Source organism: Uranotaenia lowii, chromosome 3 (assembly GCF_029784155.1).
Source record: "Uranotaenia lowii strain MFRU-FL chromosome 3, ASM2978415v1, whole genome shotgun sequence".
Classification (NCBI taxonomy): Eukaryota; Metazoa; Arthropoda; class Insecta; order Diptera; family Culicidae; genus Uranotaenia; species Uranotaenia lowii.
In genome coordinates this window covers 222,824,772-222,846,824 of record NC_073693.1, presented here as the reverse complement: position 1 = coordinate 222,846,824, position 22,053 = coordinate 222,824,772, and the positions used below count along the sequence as shown (strand labels likewise).

At 40.6% G+C, this 22,053-nt stretch overlaps 2 protein-coding genes across 10 annotated transcripts in view; one reads left to right on the top strand and one right to left on the bottom strand.

Moving 5' to 3' along the window:
- Positions 1-22,053, bottom strand: part of LOC129753543 (protein winged eye-like) — a 531,910-nt gene that overhangs the window by 180,767 nt on the left and 329,090 nt on the right. The gene's annotated exons all lie outside the window — the stretch shown is intronic.
- Positions 1-22,053, top strand: part of LOC129753567 (40S ribosomal protein S25) — a 458,367-nt gene that overhangs the window by 339,505 nt on the left and 96,809 nt on the right. The gene's annotated exons all lie outside the window — the stretch shown is intronic.

Here is a 22,053-nt window from a genome sequence, read left to right as displayed (position 1 = left end):
ACCCAATCTAGGGATCGTCCAGTACTTCGTTTCCATACCGATCGGTTTAGCTAACTATCGATAGAACCAACTTCTCGGTCTTGTCGAAGGGAGTAAAAAACTCGACTCATTGCCTGGCCACCGAAAGAACGGCAGCCACCGAGTTACTCCAACCATACCAAATCTTCGTTCCACAGCCATCGAATCTGAATTTGAAATTTTTATTTATTTATTTTGCTTGTTTATATTCGCTCCAATACTCGCTCGCGCTTTTATGCAGTTTCCAAAACCATCCGACCTCTCCAATTTCGTCTACCCTCAATACAACGATACAGTCTTCTGCTGATATTTTGTTTTCTGTCGCTGCTCTCGGTTCGGTACCTAGTCCTCGACCGTAGGGAATTTCGGTGAATCGTTCGTTCACTTGCACCCTTCCCACGAAACTGTAATCTCGCATTTCATGTCCCTCGTGTGCTATTTTTTTTTTTTGCTCCGCTGCTACTTACTACCTACATACCTGCTGTTGTTGATAGTTAGTAACATGTTTTTGCTCCTAAAATTCCTGTTTGCATATTGGATTTACTGCTCCACCACCATCACCTTTCCCCAACAAACCGAATGTCCATTCCATCTGATCCACCCCAACCATTCCAAAACACAATTCGGTGCTTAGCATCGGTTTGCTCGCTCGCGGTTTTCTTCGTTCGAAATCTATTCCAGTTTGGGTCTGGCAACCGACCGAGACCCCGGGGATGTTGTCGAGTTGAGTCGAGTCGCGCTTTCTTGATTCTTTCAGCTCGTTTTTTGGAGAACTCCCCAACGGACAAGCGGCGGCGGCGGCGTGATTCCCAGTAGTCATTATGCGACGACGAATAGCGCGCGAGGAACGAAAATGGTTTATTTTCACTCGCCGTCTTGTCCGCGATGCTCTCAGTATGCTCCACGGTCCGAGTATCGAGGGATTTAATGAAAACAGAAAGGCGGACCGCGGCGGAAGAACCGTCACGCCGTTGGTGACATATTGTTCTGTGGGATCCCATGCCAAGCATATTTACGCTTTCCGAGAGGTTAATACAAAATCGGTGAAAAGGATTCTGGGAACGGAATCCATTAAGTAATCGAGCAGCTTTGGAGAATTTAGGAAAATTTGCATGGATTCTTGAGAAATGAAAGCCTACCTATAAGGGTATATAAGGTCGAAGGTATTGACGGCTGGTTGGCCTCAGCCATAACCTCAAAACATGATTTGGATTTGGCATCATCGGAGTTGCCAGGTTGCTATGATAGACATGAATATTTGCTCACTTTTTATTGCTCGAATATTTTAGCTCTATTTTCAACTATCAACATTTCCTTCACATTTGATTGCAACTTTGCAGATTTTTAAGAGTCATGTACGCGCCTTGCGTATGCAAAAACTCCATTTCAATAGATAAAGAAAATGTACAATTTCTAAGCACGGTATCGTTGGAAATTTTGGATGTTTAGGCAGTAGTGATTGACAGAGTAGCTGAAAATGTTTCATATTACGGTTGAATCACTACAAATTACAAAAAGTGTGAGCATATTTCAAATTAATTGCGCCAGGGTTTTTTCGAACTAGTAGGCTGGCTTGCAATTTCTCTAAAGAGAATCACCGAAGTGCTCGGTTTTCGATTCTCGGTAGAGATTCTCTGAAACGCACCGCAGAGATTTTTAACCGAACCTCTGTAGAGAATCTGTAAATCAATACGATTGAGCGAACACACACTACAGTCAAAAAATGTTTTCACCACGGAGAGCGACAGCGACGGCAGCTAGCTTGGCTTATTGCGTTTACCAATACATACGAAGCTGAACCACTCGCCCAAAACATTCATCGTTTGTTGATGCTATTATTATGCACACCATCGTGTTTGTTTTTGTCTTTGCTCTTTCGTGGCTTGAACCAGTCGGTTCTGTGTTTTCACCGGGGTGCTCTACGGTGTTGCACGCCGGAGCTATTGAAATTGGGTGTTTGTGGCTTTCGAAACCGCGGTGCGAATAATGTGTGAAGAGGAACAAAAAATCTTACCCGGTTGATTTGCAGCTATCACACGGGGTGTTTTATTCTCCGTTCTCCGTCTTTCTCGGAAGAGAATGGCATCTCTGCTAGTAGGTACCAATAACTTACCTTAAAAAGTTGAATACGGACTTGAGGAATGAACCCAAGCAACCAAAAATCACATATCTACTTAAAAGCGTGCCTCCCAAGTTCGAATTTCGCTGAACAAAGGTTCCAAGGGGAATTGGTACCAAATTTTCTCGAATGTGAGCATGAAAGTTACAAAAGGTTCCTCAAATAGCCTGTTTGTGACACGGCCATCGCATTAATTAGTATTAAAGTTACGAATAGGACCTCAAATAGCCTTTAATGGACTTGAATTTCCAAAAAGTTCCTCAAATAGCCTTTTTTGTGACATGTCAATCACATTTTTACAGTATAAAAGTTACAAATTCTGTCTCAAAAAGCCTTCTATGAACTTGAAGTTCCAAAAATTTTCTCAAATAACCTTTTTTGTGACATGTCAATTACATCCATATAGTATAAAAGTTACAAATTGGGTCTCAAATAGCCTTTCATGGACTTGAAGTTCAAAAAAATCCTTAAATAGCCTTTTTGTGACATGTCCATCACATCCATACGGTATAAAAGTTACAAATTGGGTCTCAAATAGCCGTCTTTAGACTTGAACGAATTTTAGCACTTTGATTATGCTGATTTAGCTGTGTTTGATCTTTTCAACGAGACTTTTGGTTGCTTAAGTCACTACTTAACATGTGTAAACATGTTTTACGTTATGACCCATACATTCTCCATACCGATTCTAAGTCAATTGTTACGTTATTAAAAATATCATTATTTGGATTTTAATAAATTCATTTTGTGTTTTGTTTTAAAAGCTCTTTCGTAGGCTCATTAGAGACTTAAACTTTATTGTTGATGTTGTTGTTGATTGTTGTTGTTCATCGAAAATAATATCATTTGACATAGGTGTCTAATATTACATAACATGATAGGCACTCTTAGTTTCGTAATTGTTCGCTCAAATCAGTTTCAATCCAACGTCTAAAAATTGAAATGAATACATTAAAGTCAAAGTTTGTAAAATGACGTAAAAAACATGTTTTTGCGGAACGTAGAGGGTCGTTGCTGCCATAGCGTGTGCTTCTTGAATCCAGAGAGAGGGCCAATTTCGATTGCGAAGAGTTCGTTCTGGTGCATAGATGTCACATCAGGAAAGTAGCCATGTACAATCGATTCGTAAAATCTTTGCCACGAATAGAGATTGGCCGATGGAATGGCGATCCGATAGCGTCTGAAGACCAGGCAGAGCACAACGATGACCGTAAGCCCAGTGAACATGAATCGACAGAGAGGTAACTCAAATCGACAGAGGGATCGTATCGATCTCTCTAACGATTTTGCATCATCTAATCGGCAGAGAGGAACACACCATACGCGTGCCTTGTGTGGGTGCCACGAAATAATCTAAGACACGCCCTCCAGAGAAACACACGAACACAATCCGAATCGTATGTTTCCCTTCGAGACGCGTGTTTGCCTGTCTGAGAAGTCGACTGCTACGATTGAAAGCACGCATATAAAAAAGACGGGGATAAAGTGCGAGCACACCGTACGAGTGTACGATTCAAACTGATTTCGCATTTACGCATTCGTATTCGTTGCCTCTAGGTATCCCGGCAGGATAAACCAAATGAGAATATTGGCGTTCTCGGAGTGTCACCGAAATTAACCGTTTTATTCTAAAGCGGGCCACAGACTACACAACATTTGTACAAATGCGATGAAATTCGATGAAATTTTGTCGCTGTGAGCACGATTTGCATAGTGTATGGCACTGCTTGAATGCGCGCCCAAACGGTTGGAGTAAAATCGGTCGGGATCGAAATATTTTGTACAAAACATTCTCCCAGCCGGGGTGGAGATGGGTTTTTTTGTTGCTGTTGCTGTTTTCGCCAGCAATCATTTGTGTTCGCGTGAAATATGTTTGTATAGTGTGTGGGCGAGCATAGATCAAACAATCGACGCGGAATCATCGAATTTGTACAGGCCAATTTGTGTAGTCTATGGCCCGCTTAAGTTCGGTGACTCAACTCTCAATTTTTTGCACGCTCTGTCGATTTCTGAGAGGACGCGCTTACTCCCAGGGTTGCTCACGAAGAGCATAACGCACAAATCGTCGTTGAATTGCCTCAAAATGCGTAATCAAGCAGCTTCAAAAGCCACCATACCAGGGTTGCAGATTCCAATATTGATCGAACCAGGCAGCAATCAGGAAACCAAATTGAGCATGTATCGTATCCTGTATCTCCTCCACACGATGCAACTGCTCGCTCAACATATTGTAATTATACAAACACGGATGTTTCCTGCGCCCAAATGTGAAAGTACATCTCTTCGAAACGCTCAAAATCAATCAATTATAGGCACACCAGCTCACTTCTATGGCCAGAAAGCATTGTAACGCGTATTTAACAATCAGCTAGACTGTTTATAGTGAATAATGTGCGTTTTGAGTGTCTTAACAAGTGTAATGAACACTATATTCATGTTGATTGAAAACAAACAATAGTTAATTATGAAAAACTAGCTGACCCGGTAAACTTCGTTTTACCTTCTAAAGTATAAATCGTAATAAATGTTTAATTTTATCTACACGTCCTTAACTGCATCGTGCTCGCGAATAGATTCTTATGGAAATCGTAACAAATAAAGTTTAATTTGTATTGAGACCACCTTCCATAAAAAGTGAGATCCTTGAAACTATTATACAAACCATCTCTGACCCAAAAAACCCTCGGATACCAAATTTCACTTCATTCCGACCGACCATTCATACGTGATGTTGTTACAGAGAAAATGCCTCCATTTTTATATATAAGAAGATGGGAAGAGATAACTTTGTATGGGGACCCCCCTTTCATAAAAAGTGACATTCTTGAATCTATTATACAAACCATCTCTGACCCAAAAAACCCTCGGATACCAAATTTCACTTCATTTCGACCGACCATTCATACGTGATGATGTTACAAAGAAAACTCCTCCATTTTTATATATAAGACAATGTTTAAGTATGGTATAAACTGAACCTTTCACAACTCTGCACCGAATAGAGATAGAATACTCATTACTTCAGTAAAGTTTCATATTTTGATAATACCTATAACTTTGTAGAGCAAACTTTGTCTCTATCTAATCAAAAATTAAAGTTAGTGTTTTTATTTTATCATAGTAGGCATTGACTCATGTTTGATATTTCATGGGAGGAGGGTGGTGGGGTGATGGGGAACAATCTAGCTAGCAAATGTTCTGAAGACAACCTGACTGCTGAAGTTAAAGACCAAATAACTAGGAAAAAAATTACACTTCAGGCTGTTTTGTGCGGTTGTCCTCTACGGTCACGAGACATGGATATTGCTCCAGGAGGAACTGCGTACTATCGGAGTATTCGAGCGATGAGTGTTAAGAACCATTATTGGTGGCGTGCAGGGGAACGGAGTGTGGAGCCGGAGGATGAACCACGAGCTCACGCGACTCTACGGCAAACACAGTGTCCAGAAGGTGGCGAAGGCAGGACATGTTGCGAGAACGCCGAACGACTGTCCTGCAAAACAGGTGTTCGTCACGAATCCGTTGGAATAAGACAAACAGGAGCGCAACGAACGAGGTAATTTAGACCAAGTGGAGCGTGATCTGGTGAATGTGGGATGCCCGAGAAATTGGAGAACAGATGCTACGGACCGAATGAATTAGAGGAATTATTTTAAACAAGTTATGTCGTGAGACGGAATACTATATACATAAATAAACCGAAGGCTCTTTATGCTCATTGTAATCGAGAATTTTCTAGAACAGGAATGCTAGAATGTATAGCACAACTCAGTATTTTATCTAAAGTAGTTGCAATTCTACACAACTGCTCAGATCTATGCATTTGAAAAAATGACCAAAAAGCAGAAAGGTTTTGAAAACGAAATACATTGTTTTCGTGTTTACTGTACAATATCTGAACCAAATCAGTTGTGCAGTAGATTTTCAAAAAATAATTAAAAAAGTTTGATGCGCATTTGACTAAATGCCGACAACAATATGTAGCTTGCACATTAGAGTGCCCCAAATGACCCGACTTTTGAAAAAGTTATGCGCTGTAGGCTAAAATTGATCCTAGGCCTAGTACAAGATTTCATGCCAAATTTGGGCCAGATCGGATCACGAGAAGGGGTCGCTCAACGAGCCTGAAGTTTGTATCGGATTTCAAGACATTTTGTTCGGGAGAAACATGAAAATCCAGTTTTTCATCAATAACTTTGGTTCCCTTCGGCCGATTTCTTTCAAAAACGGGTTTTCTTAAAGCCTGAACTATGAAAAATATTTCATCCTAAGACTGCATATCGATAAGAGTTAAGATAAAAAAGTTATAAGGCTTCAAAAATGGGCTAACTTTTTTAAGGATGGTATTCATCACTGGTAATGAGTCGGGGCGGTCGAACATATTGACGCCTCATTAACAGTGATGAATACCACCGTTAAAAAAGTTAGCCCATTTTTGAAGCCTTATAACTTTTTTATCTTAACTATTATCGATATGCAATCTTAGGATGAAATATTTGTCATAATTTAGGCTTTAAGAAAACTCGTTTTTGAAAGAAATCGGCCGACGGGAACCAAATTTATTGATGAAAAACTGGATTTTCATGTTTCTCCCGAACAAAATGTCTTAAAATCCCATACAAACTTCAGGCTCGTTGAGCGACCCCTTCCCGTGATCCGATCTGGCCCAAATTTGGCATGAGATCTTGTACAAGGCCTAGGATCAATTTTAGCCTGCAGCGCACAACATTTCAAAGGTTTTGAATTTCCCATACAAATTTGAGGCTGCCTATTGCACATGTCATTGGAAGGTGTTATTTTAATTTGAATATGTGAAAATGGTATCATACCTATCTGTGTATTGTATCACACAGCTGAACGAACAGTGATACCCGTGGCTCATCTGTTTAACCCATTTTCAGTTGAGCGCATCCCCTGTTCAACGAAGCATTAAACCCATCCAAGAAATGATCAACCATCAACGATCACTTTCAGCCTAAAACGCCAAAACAAAATTTGACCTCCAACCCTCACCCGTTCGCTCATTTTGTTGCTCGACTAACAGCTCCGTTTTGTCAGAGACAGATTAGTAAGTGGGTACCTACCTTCATACACTTCCTTGCCATCCGCTGTAATTTTTCCGACCGACCGACCGAGGGTCATGCATAAGACAACAGTTTAAAGCAGTGGTTTTCAAAGTGGTCCCTACCGCCCCCTTGGGGGCGTTGAGAGCTTCCAGGGGGGCGGTGAGCTCAATGTTGAAATTTGGGGGGCGTTGGAAGGGCTCAGGGGGGCGGTGAGGTCGTAATTCACATTTTCACAAATCACGACGCAAAAAATGAAGTTACGTTACAAAACTAGACATCAGGTTGAAGACTAAAAAAACTGTAATTTCACAGAGCGGCAAGAAAATTTTTGTTCCAGTATCTCAATAATTATTTTGAAATGTAATTACAAGATTTTTTTTTTCAATTGTCACTAGTTTTGTATACGCTCTACATGTTGATCATGTTTTGTAAGATTATTGAGGGTTAATGAGAATAATTTTAGATGGCAATGTTTGATAAACTTTAAATTGTATTGTCTCAAAAAATCTGCTGAACAGAAAATACCTTCGAAAATATTTGTATAAAAAGGCGTCATCTGTGATTAAGTGATAGATTTTCTAGAAAGAAAATATGTCATAATTAATTTAGATTAGAGAACTTTTATTTTAAGTTCTTCTTTGTTCATCTCTACATCAATCGATTAAAAAAATCATGGCATCATTTGCCATGGATAAACTTTTGATCTATCACTTACATTGCCTGGATTCAGTTATTAGAATCTAATTTTAACTTTAAGATTTGTAAATTCATATAAATTTGCTGCATAACTTTGAACAGGACAAGAATTCAGATATCAAGAAGTAATACTATTCTTACGTTATTTTGCCAGCTTGACAGAATTTAATTTGTATTCAATAATGCAATTTAGTCTTCAACACTAATGCAAATTAATGCCGAATAGAAAATTTTGTTTACCAAAATTAAGGATATTTGATATGATATCAAAACAAACTAATAAACCAGTTTAAGTAAGTGTCCATGAAACTTGTCTCAGGATTAAGTGTTAACTGGAGGTTTGAAGCAATTTGAGGCCCTTGGAGCCGAAAGTGTTTAAATACACAAAAGCTAATTTCGAGAAAACACGCTTTTTATCTGTTATTTTCGGTTATTTTCCATATATTTTTCAAAAAATACGCATTTTTCTTTGGAACAAAATAGTATAACAAACAAATTCTAAAAATCTGAAAAATCATTAAATATAGTTCGAAATATAAAGAATCGTTTGACAATATTGAATCAAGATCGACCATTTTTACACTCATAACACCTTATAATACCCCTTTGGCTCGGAAGGCTCATTTAAATTTTATAATTTGAAATTTGTTTATTGGAGGGGGCCGTGCGCTACCCCGATTTTTTTTTCCTTGTAGGGGAGAGCCCACTGCGACCAGTAGTTGATCTATTGTGGTAATTACCCCGCGTTACTGTATGCTATCAGGCTCACCTGCACTATGGGTTAAAGTGACAGTTGATTGCTGATTAAGCATTTTATCCCAATCGGGTATGATATCAAAGATGTATGATATAACCTTCTTAGGGCTGATATGCCACCATATGTCTTGTGCGCTTATTAACTTTGCCCCAAGAGCACGCTCTCTCCTATTAAGGAGGGCGCAGCAGTTGCATAGAAGATGTTCTGCAGTTTCTCTTTCGAACCCGCAGAACCGACAGTCGTCGTTTTGAATAATGTTTATCCGTTTGAGATGTTGTTTTGTTGGACAATGTCCGGTCAAGAGACCTGTGTAAGTACTTAACTCGTGCTTACTTAAGTTCAACATGTTTTTGGAGAGTCGTGCGCTTGGTTCAATGAATCTTTTCGCCTGAGCTGCTCCCTCTGCTGTTCTCCAGTTGGAGCCAATAGTGGTGCTTTCCCAGTTCTTGAGTTCCAGATTTAAGGCTCTCCTCGATACTCCGCAGAAGGGTTCTGGTCCAATTAACAGGCCCTGAGATCCTTCCCTAGCTAGCTGGTCTGCTTCTTCGTTCCCTAGGATACCGCAGTGGCCTGGAACCCAGAATAAAAATACTCTGTTCCGTATGGCCAGGTTTCTTAGTGCAACAATACACTCCCATACTAGCTTGGAGTAACATGTGAACGTACTTAGTGCTCGGAGAGCGGCCTGACTGTCAGAGAATATATAGATACTTGTGTACCTGTATCCTCTTTTCAAACAGGCTAAAGTGCATTCTAGAATTGCTTGAACTTCTGCTTGGAATACTGTTGGCCAGTTTCCCATAGGAATTGAGATCCTGAGTCTAGGTCCGAACACCCCTGCCCCAGTTCTGTTATCCATTTTTGACCCATCAGTAAAGAATTTAATCGATCCGGGAGGAACCTTAGGACCACCTGACTCCCACACGTCCCTATCGTTGATAGTTACATTGTATGGTATGTCTAGGTTTAAAACGGGCTCCATCCAGTCATCATTCCTTACAATAAGTGAGTTTATTTTAAATTTATTCAGGATTTTTAGATGTCCTGTGAGATCCCCCTCATAGAGAGTTTTGATTTTTGAGAGTCTCAAGGCACTACGTTCTGCCTCTAACTCAATAAATTGATGTAGTGGCAGAATATTTAGTAGTGCATTCAGAGCCTCGCTTGATGTGGTTCGCATAGCGCCAGTTATAGATAGCGTTGCTATTCTTTGAAGCTTCGCTAATTTCTTCCGGGCCGTAGCTTGCACAGTTTTGGTCCACCATACTAAGGAGGCATAGGAGATTTTGGGTCTTATTATAGCTGTAAATATCCAATGGATGATTTTCGGCCTTAGTCCCCATTTTTTCCCTACTCCTTTGAGGCAAACCCATAGAGCTGTTGTAGCCTTGGCTATTACATGCTCTAACTGTGGGTTCCATGATAGTTTTGAGTCTAGTATGATTCCTAGATATTTCACCTGCGATTCGAAGTTTAGCACTTCCCCATCTAGTGTTAGAGGTTTTAATGCAATTTTTCGTCTCATAGTGAATGCTATCACAGTAGTTTTGGAAGGGTTAATGTTCAGTCCCTCTTCCCTGCACCAGAATAGTGCGTAATTAAGTGCAGATTGCATTCTGTTTGACAACACATTCTCATATTTTCCCCGAACTATTATTACTACGTCGTCTGCAAAGCCAATAACTTCGAAACCCATAGATACAAGTTTGTTTAGGAGGTCGTCCACGATCAATGACCACAACAACGGTGATAGAACCCCACCTTGGGGACATCCCTTAGTTGGAGTGGCACTGATCGTGAGTCCTCCCAAACTTGCATAAATGGTTCTATCTATCAGCATGGTACTAGTCCAGTTAACAATTGCCATGTGGCACCCTCGTCTCGTCCCCGATTAGGCACCCACATATAAATTTGAATGAATTTTAAGTTAAACCTTATAACAATATCAAGCCAAAAGCTAATGGTTTTTCAACGATCCAGATTTTCAAATGTTTCAATAGATTTTCTAAAAAATTGCCCAGGGGGCGTTGAGCTCGAAAATTTTGTAAAAGTGGGCGGTGAGTGAAAAAAGTTTGAAAACCACTGGTTTAAAGCGAGAAACGCGACCCCCAGCATGAAGGAACCCTACTATGGCAGAGGTAGGTATAACTACAATAACCATCACCATCAAACCGGGTCAGACCGACACCGGGCTATCAGGCGGAAAGTTAATTATCTCCAAATTAATTCATCATTTTCAGATTATTCACGCTGGGCTGGCTTTTTCTGCGCGAAAAAAGTGTGTGCAGCCAACGATATTCGTTGGCCTGTTGTGTGGGGTGCAGATACTAAACGTGACGGGTGACTTTCACGTCGTCCATCAAAAAATCTTTGAGTAGAACGAAACCTCAGAGCGAGAGAGGAAATTCATGAACTTGAGTTGGGCAACAGTCACTTAGTATTAACAGAGTTACGACTCCCACAGAGTGATGCATCTGCTCATTGTGTGTGCAATATCCCGCATGGGATGCAACCGATACGAAGGGTTTTTTTTACTAAACAAAATTATGGTTCGAGGGATTCGTATTACATATCTGGCTTTGAAACCCACAGAGCGAGATAGCAGAAAAAAGAAAGCCTGGATCCAAATCAATCACCCGATTCAAGCTGTCACTTTCAGTACCATCATCAGTTTCCGCAGCCGAGATGGGTTGAGCTCCCTGGCTGAGCTAATTTCATCCTCGGAACCTAGTATCGTCATCAATTTTGGCGCGATAATGATAAATCAATTAATTCGAGCCCCCAGGGAGAGTGTTTCTCTCGTGACCAATCTTTAGTTCTGGCCCATTTCGTCGCTGAAAAGGTTCAAAGGATGTTGGTAAGCTTCCTTTCTTGTGCCGAAAGGAAAAAAAATGATACTTGCCCCAAAATGAACGTTTGCCCGCATATCCTTGAGATTATTAAGGAATAAATCTTACAAAGTGTCCCTCCAACCATTCCCTACAGCCAGAGCCAGAGCTCATCATCATCAATCGCCCATTGCCGCTGAGTTCCACCGGTATCATCAATTTTCCTTTGTTTTGATAACTTCACCCTCCACTCTTCTTCATCACATCACACCGGACCAGAGATCCTCACTTCGGAAAACGTGTATCCCCACCCTCTTCCGGAAACAGGCTCTGCTCGCGCCTGAAATTTATGCATTCCGTCGTCGTCGTTGCGCACGGATGGTGGCACAAAAGGAGGAATGTTTCAACCCAATCCCTGAATTTTGGCCGCCTCCGTTCCTTGCATCGACCCATTTTCCGCAAGTTCGACTCTGCGTTTTGTCTCTTCCACTTAGGGTGACCTCTGGCAAAGAAAATTTTCCAGAGGAACTTTTTTAAATCTTCAACTTACTTACTGTTCAACATTGGAATTTGTTTTTATACATAAATAATACATTGAAATAAAACTTGGTTAGGTAGAAAACGCGTAATCGGATAAATTGTTGCGTTTCTGTAAGTGGCTTACTACCGATCGGTATGATCACTGTAAACGGGGGCAGCGTTGAGATTGAAAACCGCTCAAATCCTTAGATTTGACAAAAATCGAAAAATATACTGATTTTGGTAAAATCAAACTTGACGACCTTTTTTTCTGGTAGTTAGCTAGAATTTTTGTTAATGCGTATGAAATCGCAATTATTTTCAATAATCCGTTGAAATCCGTAGGATATTCAGAAAATCCGCAGATTTCGGACATCGATCCGTCGAATCGTGAAAGTGGTCAAAATCCGTAGATCTGGACACGCTGTTCGGCAGTGATACTTGGACATGTAGAGAACAATGACCGCATACTCAGAGCAATCGGATTGCGATTGCGATGCGGAAAATTCAATGCCATCGTCTGCACCGTCGTTGGCAGTGATGACAACCTTCCTGATTTTGTATGGATCTTTTGGCGTTGAATGTGAATTGTTCTACAAAATAATAGGATTTCAATATTTTCATGGAGAAATTGACGGAAATGAGCAGAATTCGTTGCTGAAAAGTGTTTGATAAGGATATTTATAAAAACAAATCTCCCTTTCTAGCTCAAATATCCAAGGCCAGAGGCAAACTCATCAATAAATGGTTATTATGCGGGCTAAATATGAGCGAATATTTTGATGCTTTATTTTGATGCTATATTTTGATCTGTTGACCAAAATAAAGGCCACTACGTACAAAATTAGCTTTCCAGGCTTTTTTAGATGATTTTTTTTTCAAAACCTTCCAAATTTTTTTGAAAACCAGTTGGCATCTCTGGTCATTGAGAGGATTCCTCAGAAATTAGTTCGTGAAGATGGAATTTGAACAGATTCCCGAATAAAAGTTCAATAGAACCACTGATCAAGGTGTACAAGTAGTAGTGTAAAAAAAATCCTTTTGAAGATTTCGTGCTACAATCTTAAGTAGAGCGTCCATTTTCCAGCCATTTTTGGAAAAAAAATGAAGTTTTTAACACTCTACTGCATACGAAACCTTATTAAGATGGTATTTTAAAATTTTAAGGAAGTAGTATTGCAACACTTTAAACTTTTAGCAATTATAAAAGCCAAGACCTATAAACTAAATACTTTAACCGAACGATTAGACTGATTCTTTCTGCAAAAATTTGAAATAATTGAGAAAGATTTTTCACTATCGATAGAAATTGGTTAGCTAGTTTCAAGTTATTCATTAAATTTTCAAATAACTATCCTTTTGTTTTAAGATATAACATTTCTTTGCCGGTGATTTTGCTATTGTCAGCAGTTTGCGAAATGGAAGTTCTAAGTTTTCCAAAATAGAACATTCAGATTCTTTTCGTATCGTTTCTTCATTGGAATTGTTTGGTTTTAAAAATTTTTCGTCGGCCTTCACCTTTATACTAATATTTCGAACGAAAACACTTTTTTTTATCATATTTAATGTATTGATCATGATTTAGAGGAAAAATGTTCAAGTTTAAGCGAATATTAAAGTTTAACTGGTTGAACTATCATTTTCCTTGCTCAATCATCGTGTAAATTGTTAGTAATTTAGCATTTTTTTGACTTCAGAAATCTCGGGAGTTTATAGTGTTTCCCGGGATTAGGGAATTCCAGATTTGTTTTTAATTCCGGGTAGGACACTTCAATCTTAAGCTTTGGAAATCACAGTTTTTCTAAGACATCGGGCATTAGGAAGTTCTAGAAAAGGCATTAACCTAGGCTTACCAGATACTTTCAGAAAAAAGCGGGACCTTTCACGAAAAAAGCGGGACATCGTCGAAAAAAGCAGGACATATTGGAAACTCCTTTAAATCTATAATGTTTTTATATATGATCATTCCTATACATATGTATATTTTCCTTCAGGTAAAATAGTTCATAGAATGTTTGAGAAATAACATTCTTAAGAAAACTTTCATTATTGTAAACTGCAATCACTGAAGTCGAAAATTTTGTAGTTCACAGTAATTTGAAATCCCAAATTTGAAGAAAGTTTTTTTTAAAACAGCCGTTTTTGGTCATTTTCTAAGTTTATTTAATTTAGCTTGTCCATTCAATTGCTTGATTCAAAATGTTTTTTTTTTGCTTGGTCGTTCTTTTATATTTAATCTGGAATAAAACTTTTTCCTTAAACTTTACATTTAGGGGATTCAGCAAGGATTTCGGAGAAAAATCTTGAGCCATCATCATTTGGAAGCAACTTAAAGAATATTTTTTCTTCAATAGCAAAATATTAACATCGCTGGAACGTGCTCAAAACAAACGCTTAACTGAACCCAATTGTTATGGTGATGCTAAGATAAGCTTTCCAGATTGCTCTGTCTTTCACGGACTTGCCCGGATATTTGACACAAAATTTAGGAAAAGTTCGGTTAGGCCCGGTTGCCCGCCTTTTGAAAATAAAAGCCTGGATTTTGCACAGATTTATTGACTTTATTTCCAAAATTGAACAAATATCTAATATTGAGTTTTTTTGCGTTCAAAAATGATTTTTCTTTAAAAAGTTTAGAAATTTTATCAAAATAATCATGAACAGTTTTTCGGAAGCCTAAAATACGATTCAAAATATGCTGATGTGTTTTGATGTTGAAATATATTTTCAAGTGTTTTATTTTTATTTTTATTGAATAAATAGTTCCGTTGTTAGGACCATATTTGTTCGGATATTGCCCGGATTTTGGATTTAAAATTTTGAAATCAAATGCCCGGATTTTGCCTGTTTTTAAGATAAAAGTGCCCGGATTTGCCCGGTATTCTGGCGGCAACCCTAAATGCTTAGAACTAAACGAGGTATTGAATCTTGTCTGATATAAGCTTTGAAAAAAATGCTGCTGGTTTTGAGAAGAAAATACGAAAATATTATATTTGAAGATCCTGTCGGGGCGCCAACATCGAGTCGGACCATTATCTGTTGATGGTGAAGATGCGCCCAAAACTCTCCGTAGTGAACAACACGCGAAACCGGCGCCCGCCTCGGTTAAATATCGCGCGACTGAAGTAACCTGAGGTCGCGGCAGACTACGCGCAATCGGTCGAAGCAGCGCTGCCGGCAGAGGGCGAGCTTGACGAAGCCCCTCTCGAGGACTGTTGGGATACCATCAAAACAACCATCAACAGTGCTGCGGAGAACGTCATCGGTTATGTGGAGCGATCTCGACGGAACGACTGGTTCGACGAGGAGTATAGGAGGGTGATGGACGAAGAGAATGCCGCGCGGGCGGCAGTAGTGCAGAGAGGCACCCGTCGAAATGTGGAAAATCACCGACAGCGGAAGAGGCAGCGAGTCCGAGTTTTCCAGGAGAAAAAGCGCCGCCTGGAGGAGGAGGAGCTCGAGGAGCTGGAGCAGCTGCATCGTTCCCAAGAAACACGAAAGTTCTATCAGAAACTCAACGCATCCCGCAAAGGCTTCGTGCCGCAAGCCGAAATGTGCCGGGATAAGGACGGGGGTATCCTGACGGACAATCGTGAGGTGATCAAAAGGTGGAAGCAGCACTTCGATGAACACCTGAACGGCGCACATGCAGGAGATCAAGACGGTGGGGGAAGGTACATCGCCGGCGTAGCCAACGACGAAGACGAGCCACTCCCAACGATGAGTGAAGTTAAGGAAGCCATTCGCCAGCTGAATAGAAACAAGTCGGCTGGGAAGGATGACATCGCAGCTGAACTCATCAAAATAGGCCCGGACAAGTTGGCCGATTGCCTACACCGGTTGATAGTCCGAATCTGGGACATAGAACAGCTACCGGAGGAGTGGAAGGAGGGGGTAATATGCCCCATCTACAAGAAGGGCGACAAATTGGACTGTGAGAACTACCGAGCGATCACTGTTCTCAATGCCGCCTACAAAGTGTTGTCCCGAATCCTACTCCGCCGCCTAACGCCACAAGCAAACAGATTCGTGGGAAGTCATCAGGCCGGCTTTATGGAGGGACGGTCTACGACGGACCAGATATTCACATTACGGCAAATCCTCCAAAAATGCCGTGAACACCAAGTCCCTACGCACCATCTATTCATCGACTTCAAAGCCGCATACGACACGATCGACCGTAACGAGCTATGGAAAATCATGGACGAGAACGGCTTTTCCGGGAAGCTGATCAGACTGATCAAGGCGACGATGGATGGAACGCAGTGCTGTGTGCGGATTTCGGGTGAATTGTCGAGTTCATTCGAATCGCGCAGGGGGCTTCGACAAGGTGATGGTCTATCCTGCATGATGTTCAACGTGGCGCTAGAAGGTGTTATTCGACGAGCGGTGGGCGAAATGCGGGGCACGATTTTCAACAGATCCAGTCAACTTATCTGCTTTGCCGATGACATTGATATAGTCGGCAGATCATCTGCGGCGGTGGAGGAGATCTACCGCAAACTGAAACGCGAAGCAGGAAGGATTGGGTTGATGCATAATACTTCTAAGACGAAGTATATGCTGGCCTGCGGATCCGAGACCGACCGAACCCGCTTGTCCAGTAATAACAAGGTCACGATCGACGGCGACGAGCTGGAGATAGTCGAAGACTTTGTCTATCTCGGCTCACTGGTGACCGCAGACAATGACACCAGCCGTGAGATCCGGAGGCGAATTATCAGCGAAAGTCGTGCCTACTATGGACTCCACAAGCAACTGCGGTCGAGAAGACTTAGCCATCGCACGAAGTGTAACCTGTATACGACGCTTATTAGACCGGTTGTTCTCTACGGGCACGAGACATGGATATTGCTCGAGGAGGACCTGCGTACACTCGGAGTATTCGAGCGACGAGTGTTAAGAACCATCTTTGGCGGCGTACAGGAGAACGGAATGTGGAGGCGAAGGATGAACCACGAGCTCGCGCGACTCTACGGCGAACCCAGTATCCAGAAGGTGGTGAAGGCTGGCCGGATACGCTGGGCGGGACATGTTGCGAGAATGCCGGATGACTGTCCTGCAAAACAGGTGTTCGCTACGAATCCGGTAGGAACAAGACGAGCGGGGGCGCAACGAGCGAGGTGGTTAGACCAAGTGGAGCGTGATCTGGCGAACGTGGGGTGTCCGAGAAATTGGAGAACGGTTGCCATGGACCGAGTGAATTTTAGGAATTATGTTCGTCAAGTTATGTCGTGAGACGGAATACTATGTAAATAAAAAATATATTTGAATGATTTTCTGTGTTGACCGACCTTCTATAACGTGTTACCTATTTAATTTTTACAGCCTTAGGGGTCATGTTTTAAAAAAAGAAACATTTCTAGTTTTGAAAATCATAAATGGATAAAAGAAGATTAGAAAAAAATGACAGAAGTTGAAATAATCGAGGGGAGATTCTATGAAAAGTGTTTTCATCAAGCACGAACCACCAATTATTTTGAAGTGGTAGAATCAGAGAAGGTTGAGTCTTTCACAATAATTTTCTCAAGAAAAGCGGAACATTTTGAATAAAAAGTGGGACGGCAGAACATTTCCTAAAAAAGCGGGACGTGTCCTGGATGGCAACTCTACATTAACCCACCCAACTGCCCTAAATTCCGCCCAATTGGTACCTATACATTGAGCAGAGAACGGTATCGAAAACGGCGAAAGCGCAAACATCACTGTTTCGAGAAAAATAGGCGTTCAAAGCTTGACCGCTCCATAATCTCCCAGCAATAAATTGTTTTCGTCATTCCTCAAAACAGGCGAAAGAAAATGGCCACACAGATTAGCCATCAGATTCTGCAACTTATGATGATCTTTAGCTCTATGAACCACACCAAGTTCAACGGAAAGTATAAATATGAAACTATTTGAACAAATGCTGGTATAATAGGTACTAAAAATTATAGTTATTCATATTTATGTGTCGCACATTATGATGGAGGACACGCCACATCTTCGAAGCAGCAGCTGAAATACCTCGGAGTGATGGTCGATAGCCGCTTAAGTTTCGGCACAGAAAACAGACGTACAAGCTAGCCCACGAAACTTGTGTAAAATATCCAACGACCGTTTTGATCCAATTTTGGTTTTTTGGCTGGGCCCCCAGATGTCTCCAAACACACCAAAGGGAACTGTCAAAACCAAACTGCGAAATTTTGATCAGTTTTGACCAGGTCGTATCAACTGTTTGGCAAGTTTCAAGAAAATCGTTTTTAAAGTTTCTTAAAATTTTCGTCACGTTGCATATTCTTAAAATTTAATCCCTCTTTCCTTCAAACTAGAAAGTACTTAATTTTTAACAATGGGATCCAAAAGTTATTCTCGAAAGTAACCCGCTGCGAGATGTCTAGAATTGGTTCTAATGGGTAAGACAGATTGTAAAGAATGTAACTAATTGACTGGATATATCCGATTCGTCCTCTGATGATGAACGTCCAAGAAGTGCAAAAATTTGTTCCAAAACTGTTAGTTATTTTGACTGAGCATAAATAAAGGGAGTGAAATTCTGTCTAATCAAAAGTAACTTCTATTGCATTTATCTAGCAAAACATTAGCGGCATTAGTTTAATTATTAACGTGTTCATATACGATAAGTCCTTGCGAAAACTGGCACTTGAAACTTTGATTTGTAGCTTTTAAACGGCGCAATTGATGGCACTGTTTCAAGTCAATTTTCAACGTATTGTTTGGATGCCAGCATTTGAAATTTCACACACTTTTTTGAAGATTTTTTGTTCGAGCTTTTACGTCTGTTCTCTGTGGTTCCGGTGCACATGTCAAATATTGTTGTGATAGTGCGTCGAAAGTCATGCACGCTCGTTTTTGTTTAACCAATTATGTTTATAGAATAACCATTTTATGGTGTTTGCTCGAAAACTATCAATATGGTTATTTTTTAAGAAATTTTCGATTTTAAAATTCAACCATTTATCAAGTTCTCGTGTATAAACCACAAAATGGTTGAAAAACTTTATGTTTTTTCTCCGCCATATTGGAAGCTACCGTGGTGTGAACCGAACGTGTTTCGGATTTAATTTGTTCGTCCGTATAAAACAAGGCTGGAGAGATTCTAAAGCTAATTTTTTTTATTATTATGAATTCCCAATTAAAAAATTCAATCAATCAACAACAAAAAATTAATTGCAGTACTCCAATTGGACGACTATGCGGCAGTCCGGATTCAGTTCCAAAAAGCTTCACCCACCTGAGTGGAATTGCGGTCAACATAAGAGTCTGTGCTACAGCTGCCTCATCAGGAACCTCTCAGATGCATTTAGCACAAAGCAGCAGGAACCGGTAAGTTTTTTTTGCGGACGGTTCCTTGTTTTTCATTTATGTAATTGATTCATTTTTTCAGCATGTCGAAATGCCGATTTCGGAAAAACTCCCATGTTATGTTATTCTCAAGAAAGAAATCCGTCCCCATGCAGAGCGTCTCGCGACAACTGATCCGCAGCTTGGTATGTCCCGGAACCCATTGAATTGTGGTTCGATTACGCTGAGCCAGCTGTAGGATCTCTTTGGAAATAGGATTGCGCACCCGAGTATTTTTACTCTTCTTCAGGAACAAACATTTTTCTCAGTCACCTACCTATGTGACTTAATAAATATCATAGAGCAAGCAGAACACATTGAAAATTGATAAATAAATAAAAAGGTGTGAAATACAGAAAATTGTTTAAATCTTATTTCTTCATCGAAAACATTCCAATCTGTTCTATTTCTACGTTATTTTGCATTATGATTTAAAAACAACCATTTTTCAACTTCTCCTCCCGAATCCCATTCGGCTGAAAAATAACCATATTCGAACTTCTCCCCTAGAAGTCATTTTATGACTTCTCATGGAGAACTCATAAAATGACATTTCCCGGGAAAAGGTCAAAAATGGTTATTTTTGAAACGTAAATGGTTTAATAATTTCTAGCGTGTGGATTCTCTGGCCTGGATTATGGCGAATTGCCATGGTCCAAAGAGTTGCAAAAGACGTCATTTTGCGGGCGTGGCACTTTGCCTTAGAGGTGGAGCGCAATAGATCCAAACTACGAAGTTACGAATGCTACGTAGCAAAAGCTGTTTGAGAAGGACGTAAAGCTCAACGAGCAATATTAATGTTCAAGTGGCAGGAGCTTTTTTCAGGGATTTTCATCCTATTGGATGATTCATCCCATAATTGGCAGGAACAATGGGACACATTGAGCAACGTAAGATGGACGCATAGGCTAATCCCGTGGCTTTCAGACAGGGTAAATCGAAAGTATGATGAGGTCAACTTTTATCTGACGCAGATCCTTTCGGTGCTTTAAGCAATACCTTCATCGGCTTAAGCTTATCAGCTCGCCATATCGCCCGGAATGCATAGATACGGAGAAATCGGCAGAACATGCAATATTTGGGGTGGGTTCTGTAGAGGATATAGATGGAAAAGTAGAAGATAGAGAAATTAAATAGAATTGAGCATCCATATGCATACAAAACAGAAAAAGTTCTGAACGAAAAATGTTCTCTTTATCAATTTAAATCCAGAGAGTAAAAACCCACCCATTTGGCTCCGCCCATTTCTCTGACACTCGGGTATTTGACGCTATAAAAAGAGCGTACCCAGCGCAGTTGGATTCATTCGTTTGACTAATCTCGAAGTGATAGCATCGGTTCCTCCAAGATGACGGTTCCTCCAAGATGACGGTTCCTCCAAGATGACGGTTCCTCCAAGATGACGGTCCCTCCAAGATGACGGTCCCTCCATTCTCCAAGAAGAAGGCATCAAATGGAGAAGAAATTAGTCTTGTTTGGTTCAGCAGTTTTCACTGCTGCCAACAATTAAAGAGTTTACTTGATATTCATTTCAGAATAATTGTAAAATTACGACAGGTTCATGTTGAAGCGAAGGCAACTATTAACCGTGAACGCTGGGAATGTTGTGAATGAAATGTGTCGCGACGAACATTCATGGCGAACTATAAACGACGTTATCTTGCAGATCATGTGCGATCTGATACGGATCAGGAGAAAGGATGAACGAAGACATAGTCAATCTAACTTCATAAGTGGAGAGGTCGTGACGGGATTCTAGCTTGGTAGTTTCCTCATCGGCCATGCCACGGTGGTTGAAAATCCTAGAAGAGTGGTTGCTGTGACGGGCGCGAATTGTTTTGAAAGCGTGCCCTAATCGGTCCACGTCTCGGGTTCTTACGTAGGAGGAAAAAGGAGGAGGAGGAAAAACGAGGAGGAGGAAAAACGAAGAGAAGGAGAAAGAGCATAAAATAAAAAGGGTGAGATGTATAAGTGCATGAGTACAGCCTACCCCTAGATGAAGTCTCATAGGTTGAAACCAAGGGGCACATCACTGCAGAAAACACCAGGCTGTTATGGTTTGAAGTCAAATCTCCATCTTGTAAAAAAACTAAAATTTTTAAACACTCATCACTTATCTAACATGTTAAATGAAGTATTCTCTCGCTAATCGGACGCTATTGGAACTGAAGGGTGCGTCCGACTTCCGAAAACTTCCGATTACTGAAAGTCCGGAGAAAATGTTATCATTTTGTCCACATATGATACATTCCATCATAATTTCGATACATCAACGAGAACTGACTGAGAATTAAAAAAATAAAACTGAGTATACACAAGTGTGTGAGCTTTAACACGTTCGTTGCCATGGCACCCATATTCGGGTGACGGGTGTATTTCCTGGGGGCCCCATCACATCAAAAAGCGGGTGACGCTCTCTTCCTCAAGTTAGCCGCTAAGTTTAGCCACACGTTGCAAATCTGGGAACTCTCTTTTTTTTTCTTTCTCGCTCCCAAAATTTTTTTGGGCCCGGCTAGTAAAACTACCTAAATGAGCGTGGTGACGAACGTGTTAACACGTTTCCTATAAAATAGCCGATTCACTGAGGGTTTGAGAAATTCGAAAATGACCCAAAATCGACTCAGTCTATCGTACACTGTGTTTTTGGCCAAACAGTAAATTGATCTGGTAAAAGACCTTAGGGGCCGTTTACTAATTACGTAAGCA